The 9097-nt window shown below is 44.2% G+C and overlaps 1 pseudogene; it reads left to right on the top strand.

Moving 5' to 3' along the window:
• Positions 1-517: 517 nt before the first annotated feature.
• LOC140898176 (olfactory receptor 6B1-like) lies at positions 518-2345 on the top strand (annotated as a pseudogene).
• Positions 2346-9097: the final 6752 nt, after the last annotated feature.

The raw sequence follows: 9097 nt of genomic DNA, 5'->3' as shown, positions 1-9097 counted from the left end.
GATGCATAGTAGCAGGAGAGCAGCGGTGCACCATCTGCTGAAAGCAGTATGGCATCTGCATGCCAAAAAGACGCAAAATGATTTTCTGCTGTAGCTTTCACGAAGGGAGGAGCGACTGACAACACACACCCAGAAACACCCACGAGAATGTTTTTGTCCCATCATGCACTGGGAGCTTAACCCAGAATTCCAATGCGCGGCAGACACACTCTGCCGAATTCACATGCTTTAGTGGGGTCACAGAAGATCGAATGTATAAAATAGCTTCCAAAAATTCCAATAGAATAATTTTGAAATAATTTCGTACTGTAGACATACCCCTAGACTGTAAAATCCTTGGGGCAGAAACTGCCCTTTTCTTCTGTGTTTACACAGCACCTAGTACAATTGGGTCCTCCTCCAATACTGATGCTTTTATGTGTTATGGTAATACAAATAAATAATTATTATTATTAATAAAGCCCTGTTATGAGAGCTAACAATGTTCTTCTAGGTTTCGTTTTCTCTCTTTGAAGACATGCCTGGCGTAGAGCGGGAAACTCAAATGACCATTACAGCGTTCATCCTCCTGGGATTTGGGGACCTTCCTGAGCTGAAGATCCCTGTATTCATGGTGTTCCTGGCTACCTACATAGTAACACTCACCAGGAATATCCTGATCTTTGCGACAGTATCATATAACCACAACCTGCACAACCCCATGTACTTTTTCCTGGGCAACCTGTCTGTCCTGGAAGTCTGCTACACTACCAGTGTCACCCCCAAGGTGCTGAAAACCCTTCTGGTTGTTCAAGAAGAGGTTTCCTTCTCTGCTTGCCTCCTGCAGTTCTACGTCTTCGGCTCTCTGGAGGTTGCCAAGTGCTTCCTGCTTGCTGCCATGTCCTATGACCGCTACTTGGCCATATGCAAACCACTGCATTACACCTCCACCATGAGCTTCCAGCTTTGCTTTCAGTTGGCAGTGGAGTCGTGGGTCATCGGGTTCCTCTCACTGATGGTCACCATGCTCATGGTTTCTATGCTTCCAATGAAATCGACCATTTCTTCTGTGACCTGACGCCCATCATTAAACTCTCCTGTGGGGACACCTACATGGTCAGGATACCGGCTTTCTTCATAGCCTCCCTTGTGTTCTTCTCTCCCTTCCTTCTAACCCTACTTTCCGACGACAAAATCATCTCCACCATCCTGAAGATTCCTTCCACCACAGGGAAGCAGAAAGCCTTCTCCACCTGCCTCTCCCACCTCATTATGGTGTCTGTGTTCTATGGCACACTGATGGTGGTTGATGTGGCTCCCACAGCCAACCAGTGGACAAACTTAAAAAAGGCCTTATCCGTGCTGTACACAGTGGTGACCCCACTGATCAACCCCATCATATACAGCCTGAGGAAAATGGAGGTCAAAGAGGCATTGAGAAAGCTTTTCAGTAAACATCTATGCTATGTGCATGACTGGGGGCTCTGGCCTATCTTGATTGCTAAATCCTTTCTCACCTTATACATGCAAGTAGTCTCATTGAAGTCAATAGCCCAAAGTCCAAGCTTTGTCAAAGCTGTTAAAGGGATTTGGATGCCCTATGCATATACAACTTAATACCAAATGAAGGATGTGCCAGTAGCTAGGACACTAGCTTGGAACTTGGGGAAACTACTTTTAGTTCCCTCTTGTGGTAAATGTTTCCTGTGTGAGCTTGGCTAAATTCTCAGTTTGCAAGGCCAGAAGGGACCACTGTGATCATCTAGTCCAATCTCCTGTATAACACAGGCCATAGAATAATCCCTGATATAATTCCTATCACAGATCTTTTAGAAAAAATAATCCAGGCTTGATTTAAAAATGGTCAGTGATGGAGAATCCACTACAACCCTTGTGAAATTGTTCAGAGGGGGCAGAGAGATATGTTGTGTTTACACATGGATTGGCACCCAGGAGGCAAATTATGTATTTAGCAGCAGAGGGGAGATGCAGATTTTTTTATGCCCTGCCCCTTGTGGGCAGTGCCCATAGTGACTGGACACGGGGAACACTTCATCCAAATATTGCCAGCAGTGCCTCAACCATGTGCCCTCATGCAGCCCCACTGACCTCAGCTAGGTTCCATATAAATGCTGTTGTACACCTAAACTAAGCAATTTGTAGAAGGGCCTTAGTTTCCTATTTGCTGCAACCAGTAGCCTTACTTTCCTGCACCCCAATATTTGTTATTACATTCAGCAGCCACTGATAAACACATATGCAAAAATGACCAGCAATGACATTAATGTTGTGCTCATTATGTTTCAGATTTAACACCCCAAAGTGATGAGATAAGTCCACTGAGTTTGATGTTTCTGCAAAAATGACATTTCTGGTATGTAATTTGAAATAATGAGATCTCAGAGTTGACACCACATTAAGATGAATGAGGGATGAGCACACCAGTCTTATAGGTATTGGTCTTGATTGTGCCTGGCCTTCCCTCTTGTGCATTGTCCCTTTGCAATGTAATGCAATGTAAAACTCTAGCAAATCAGAACTAGGGATTGCCATTTTCTGTTTCTCTGTATATCATCTAGCACAATGGGGAACCATTGTGGTTGGCTTCTAGGAGCTATGATAATATCAATGTTAATTCATGGATTTTAAGGCCAGAAGGGACCATTACAATCATCTCAACTCTACCTCCTGTGTAACACAAACCAGAGAGAGCCACCCAGTCATTCCTACATCAATCCCATATACTGTGGTTGAGCTAGAGTTTATCTTTTAGAAAGAGATGTCCAATCATGATTTAAAGGTTTCTAACCAACAGTGGAGTGAAGTTCTGGAACAGCCTTCCATGGAGAGCAATGGGGACAAAAAAACTAACTGGTTTCAAGACTGAGCTTGATAAGTTTATGGAGGGGATGGTATGCTGAGACTGCCTACAATGGCATGTAGCCAATCTGCGACTGCTAGCAGCAAAAATCCCCAATGGCCGTAGACGAGACACTAGATGGGGAGAGCTCTGAGTTACTACAGAGAATTCTTTCCCAGGTGTCTGGCTGGTGGGCATATTTGGGGTCGGGAAGGAATTTTCCCCCAGGTCAGATTGGCAGAGACCCTGGGTTTTTTTCACTTTCCTCTGCAGCATGGGGCACTGATCACTTGCAGGTTTAAACTAGTGTAAATGGTAGATTCTCTCTAACTTGAAGTCTTTGTACCATGTTTTGAGGACTTCAGTAACTCAGCCAGAGGTTAGGGGTCTATTACAGGAGTGGGTGGGTGAGGTTCTGTGGCCTGCAATGTGCAGGAGGTCAGATTATATGCTCACGATGGTCCCTTCTGACCTTAAATTCTGAGTCTATGAGAAGGCCTCTGGTACCCTCTGCTGCTCCCTACATCTGTCACAGGCAGAAACTTAGGGGGCTGCATGCCTCTTTGGTTACAGTGATGGAGCAGTGCACCCAGCTGGGCCCTGGGCCCCCACTCCAGCCAACCCTCCCCACCCAGGCCCCTCACCACCACTCAGACCACCCGCTGCAGCAAAGCCCTCTGCTCCCACTCTGGCCAGCCCCATCCAGCTAGGTTTTGTGTTCTGGAGGTCCCAAATGGGGTCATTGGCCCATGGCAGAGTAATAGGTTACAGCCATCGACTCTTATTGTGTATGTGTGGGGGTTTTGTTTGGTTTTCTGTTTTCAAAAAACCTAAAAAGCCATTTGCACTAAAAACGTTGGATAACACACTCAGCTCAGCCTACATGAGCAACGAAGATTTACACTGTTAGAGAGCTCAACTTTGGGATTTTAAAGGTTTGTAAGGGAGCTAGGTGCCTAAATCCTATTAATTCTCCCAATGACTTTAAAACCCTAAACCAGAACAAGTCTATTATTTCTCTTTCTTTGAATGTAAAGCCCCATGGGTCTAGAACCCAGGTCTTAAAACTACCAGGCAGTTAACAGCTCCAGGCTGGCTCCCAGCAGTAGCTGTAACCAGCTTGCACTCCACTTCCCAATACCCACTGTCTGCACAGACCATGGGACATTCCATCTCCAGGGTTTGATAGGCAGCAGCCCCATGGCTTCTCATTTGCTCCCTGCCCTATATAAACCCAAGGGCCATTCCAGGAAGTGTCCAAGCAACAGTGTGGATCTTCTGTAGCTGTTATGACTGTTCTTGTTCTATGCTCTTGAACTTCTGTCTTGACCTTGGACTTTGTCTCCTCACTCGGACCCTGAAACCTGACTGGGACTCTGACACTTGGTATCGACCCTGGCCTGGAACTGACCATGAACTCCTTGGCTACTCCTAGCCTCAGGTTTGCCCCTGCTTTGCCCCTTGGCCCTGACTGCCCTTGCTGAGATCCTGACATTGATAGTCTTTCAAATATCACTGGGGACTGGGCAGGTTGTGTACAGTGATCTGGGTGTATTTCATGAGGCGTAGTCAGAGTTTATTTGTGATGAAGTGGGAGTTTTCTGTAATATTTTAATAAATGTCATGTATGGCAGTGACTTACTTGCCTCGGCATTGCTACCAAGTGGATGTAAAAGGGTTAAAATGCTCTTGGGGCTGAGCTGTAGTCACTGTCTGGGGGGTAGGAATGGGTCATTAAGGAACACCTGGAACTGACCCATTTCAATGGAGGATCCAGAAAGACAATGGGAGCCCCAAGGATTGAACAATTGACACGTGCCCATGAACAACTCTGGGCAGGCGGGACATGTGAACTCAGCATGGGTCTGCAGGAGGAGAACAATGGGCCAAGAGGTGTCAGGTGGCTGGGTTAAGGGCAGCTCGTCAGCCCTCACCTGGGACTGACAGAAGGAGAGAGACAAAAATGGATTCCACGGCAGCTTGGCTGGGTGGAGCGCTGGCTGGGCCAGGATGGACTGTTAGCTGCGCTTCTCTATGCCAACACAAGGACTTCCCCAGGCTGTGTTCCAGTTGAAAAGGCTTCCTGGCATCACGGTGAATGTTTGCTGAGGCACATAGGTCCCTGAAGAATGTAAAAGTCTGTGTGACCAGGAGTCTCTCTCAATTGGACTCGCTATGCAGAGCTCATGGTGTGAAAGGCCACAAGGACTTAAAGAAAAGTGGGACACTGTGGGGGTCTGGCACACTGAAGGGGTTCCTCCAAGGGACTGTTCAAAAGTTGGGACATAGCATAGATCCTACAGCCATAAAAGGTGAACATTACAATAGGTAGTAGCCTACTTTAACTTATACCATTTTATAGCCTCCTGGTAGGCCAACGCACCTACCCACTCACCCTGTTGATATCTACCTGTCTACCTACATATACTCAGGCTGGGATTTTTCAAGAAGCCTAAGGGAGTTAGTTGACAGTCAATGGGATTTGGGTACCTAACTCCCTTAAGCTCCATTGAAAATGTAAGACCATACCCAAGTGGTCTCCCTTAGCCTCAGACTTTAAATATTCTCCTTAAATTCTTTGCATTGTTCCCTATAAAGTTTTCTCAAATATAATCATGCCTTCCTCCCTCTGAGCCTTATAGGCCAGTGATCTTCCAACTTCCTTCATTTCTGTACCGCTTTGGGAGAGAGAGACTTCTTCCAATACTTCAGTCTCCCCAGTTCTTGGTTTTCAAAATATTCCTATCTCCAGGACAGAAGGAAGAGTACCATAGGGCCTGATTTACAAAGATAGATGTCTACTAGGATTTTCAAAAGCATCCAGGCACATAACTCCCTTTGAAATCAATGGGAGCTAGGCACTTCCAAGTAATTATCTGTGTCTTCAGTCACCTAAATACCTTTAAAAAATCTGGCCCGTAGACCTTTGGAGGACAATGAATCACTGTTTGAGGTCAGCTGTGCTGGACAATAGATATTGGTTTCTTCCTTGACTGACAAGCTTTCATGAACAAGATTCCTATCCACTGTAATTTTTAATACTCAAATCCTTAGGTTTGATCTCAGCTTTTACTCAGGCCTTACTCACTGTAAAACTCCCACTGACTGAGTGAAAATTGCATTTCAATGCAAGTTGGGTGCCTAACTCCTTTAGGCTCTTCTGAAAAATACCAGCCTCCATTGCTTTACACATACAAATCACAATCACACTCTTCTCAGGAGGACCTTAAGGTGAACAACAAAACAAGGAAGAACAAAGGGTTCAGAGTAGCAGCCGTGTTAGTCTGTATCTGTAAAAAGAAAAGGAGTACTTGTGGCATCTTAGAGACTAACAAATTTATTAGAGCATAAGCTTCTGTGAGCTACAGCTCACTTCATCGGATGTATCCGATGAAATGAGCTGTAGCTCATGAAAGCTTATGCTCAAATAAATTGTTTAGTCTCTAAGGTGTCACAAGTCTTCCTTTTCTTTTTAAGGAAGAACAAAGTCAAGTTGCCTGAGAGAGCATAATGGTTGTTTCCCCTATATAACAAACTACAGCATTTTTCCTCATAAAATGGTAACTGCAGGTGGCATTGCCAGAAGCACCTGAATTATTTAGAGCACAAGTCAATGGGACTTGGTTGACCAAAATGTCTGAAAGAGGAGGTGGTGCCCCTTCTTCTGACCATTAGCCCAATGTCACTTACTGGTGTTCTGGAAGACTTAGGTTCAATTACTCATTCTACCTCCTGTAGAGCAGGGACTGAAACTTTGACCTCCCAGTTGAGTGCTCCAATCCCTATTGTATAGGGTATGCTGGAGTGGAGTTTTCTCAAGCTTTCCTATTGAAGCTATCCCACTTTATATAAAATACTTGGCTAGTCATTGGGTTAGAAAGATTGAGTAAAATTACACTGTTGCCCAGTGTTAGGGGACTCCTTTGGTAGGTTCAACGCCGTGGTCCATTGAGTATTTAATTTAATTTATACAATGTGGCACAGCTTCAAAACTCTGGAATACCTTATAGCCCAGAGATTAAGGCACTTTCGGCAGAGATGGGAGATCTCATTTCAAATCTCTGCCCCCACAACAGGTAGACATGGGAAGAGAACCATGGTCCCCCACATGCAAGGAGAGTGACCTAACCAATGGACTGAATTTACAAAAAAAGCAGCAGCAGAGGGACTCCTCTTCCTCCTGCTCTTTTGTGAATTTAGCCCAATATTTATTTTTCTGGTTGAAACAATTCAGCAAAATTTCTGTTAAAATCATGAATAATTTTGAGTTGACCAAAACTTCCTTTTTGGCGAATAAACTATTCATCTGAAAAAACTTACAATTTATCTCCTCCTTTTTCTCATCGGCTATTTACTGTCATCATATACAGTCTATTTACTCCTTTTTCCCATTCCCTAGCCTGTGTCCATTTATTAGGGAAGTTTAAGGCTATTTGGCCATGTTGTCTTCTTGTGTTAATTATATATTATGGCTAGGAGATTCAAAGGAATGTAGGGGAGATTAAATGATTTGCAATTAGGATGTAAGCTCCTTAGGCTGTTTTGAAAATAGGAGTCTAAATACATGCCTTTTTCTTGACTGTTGCTGAGATTGGATACCTAAATCCTTTGATAATCCAAGCCTCATTGCTCTCATTTTTAGGCACTACAGAGCATGGCTTAAGTGCTGACCTAGCCCAGTGTTACTGGTAGATTGTTACAGAGGCTGAACTTCAGGGATCTTGTCCCGGGGGAACAAAACAGCATTTAAACATTTCTCAAGAAATTAGCTTTTAGTCTTGGAGTCAGCTCAGGAAAGGCACTTTGCTCCATTCCCACAGATAACCCTACACACCTTGAGTGGTTTCACTGTTCCGACTAAAAGGACCTATTGGATGTTTTGAGATGCTGTATTCCAGACGCGGATAGACAGACTAGATAGTCTACCTACCTACGTTCTGTTTTGGCTAAGAAAACAGAAAGAGAAAATCACAGGTCAAAATCATCTCACCATATTTATGATCCGTGTTTAATAGGGAGGTGAGTTGATTCATAGTTTTAATCCCTTTTCTTTCAATTTCAAAGGATCAGATTCTGCCCCACTTATCTAGGGGTGGGTCTCTCTGCGGAGTCCCATTGACTTCTGCCTGGATGCTGCAGTCTGCTCACACAGAGTCAGTTACAGCACTGGGGCCATGGCTGGCAACCCAGCTACTATTTGAATCATCCAGCTCGCTCTCTCATGCACAACAGCACTGAGACAAATGAGTGTGTATGTGTGTGTATGATGGGCATTCTCTGGAGAAGGAGTTTAGCTTTTGTGGGGGTATGTATGGGTTAAGTAAAGACATGGAAAACCGCTGGTGTGCTGGCATGGTATTGGGGAGTAGGCACGGGCATACACTATTCCTTTGCTTGATAGATAAAGTGTCTCCTCTCCCTTCTCCTTGTAAAGGATTAATAAGTTTTGCAGCTGCATCAGAAATGTGGGATCTAAACGATACCTTTTGGAAAAGCAGTGTTATCTCCTCCTCCCTTCCTTTCCCAGCTACATAAGCGAGCCGTGGGTCATGGCCCCTTCCTCCCTCCCCTGAGAACTGCTGATTAAGGGAACTTGTAGCAACAAATGACTGCAAAGAAATGTATTTTCAAGGTAAAGATGTGTGTATAACATGCATAATGCTGTCATCAGTCAAGAGGGGTGGGTATGATCATAGTATGGGAGTTTCTATTACTTAATAAGGGATTTTAGGGTGTTGTTGCAGATGTAGGCATTTACATACTAACTCAAATAAAAAGAGTGTGCTGTAAATAATCCAGTGCTTACTCGACAATTGGGTCGAGGGGAACAAGTATCACAATAAAGAAGCCTGTACTCAAATCTACCTCTGGGTCAAGCTGCTCCTTCTTCTAACAGCTTTGGAATTCACTTTTCACACAATTTGCCTATGTTGACATTCAGGTTCTAGTACAAGATATCTTTGTTTGGGTATTTGTCTGATTAGCTGATGATGGGGGGGGGATATTTAATTTCTCTCTGGGATACATACAGGATTAAACATCAATTTGACGTTGGACAGAACACTGGCTTCATTCCCATTTCCACTAAAAAATCAGTGTCAAAATAGTCACACACTTCCAAGAGGGCAGGACAGATTCTCTTATGTATGAGCAGCCTGATATTCAGATGTGCAGGACACTGAGTCAAAAGTCCCATTAGATCAGATTTTCAAAGGACCTTTAGTGATTTTTAGGCACGAAAGTCCCATTAATTTTCCA

This window comes from Lepidochelys kempii, chromosome 14 (assembly GCF_965140285.1).
Source record: "Lepidochelys kempii isolate rLepKem1 chromosome 14, rLepKem1.hap1, whole genome shotgun sequence".
NCBI lineage: Eukaryota > Metazoa > Chordata > Testudines > Cheloniidae > Lepidochelys > Lepidochelys kempii.
Note: the sequence above shows the minus strand (reverse complement) of the source record. Positions and strands in the feature narration are given on the sequence as shown.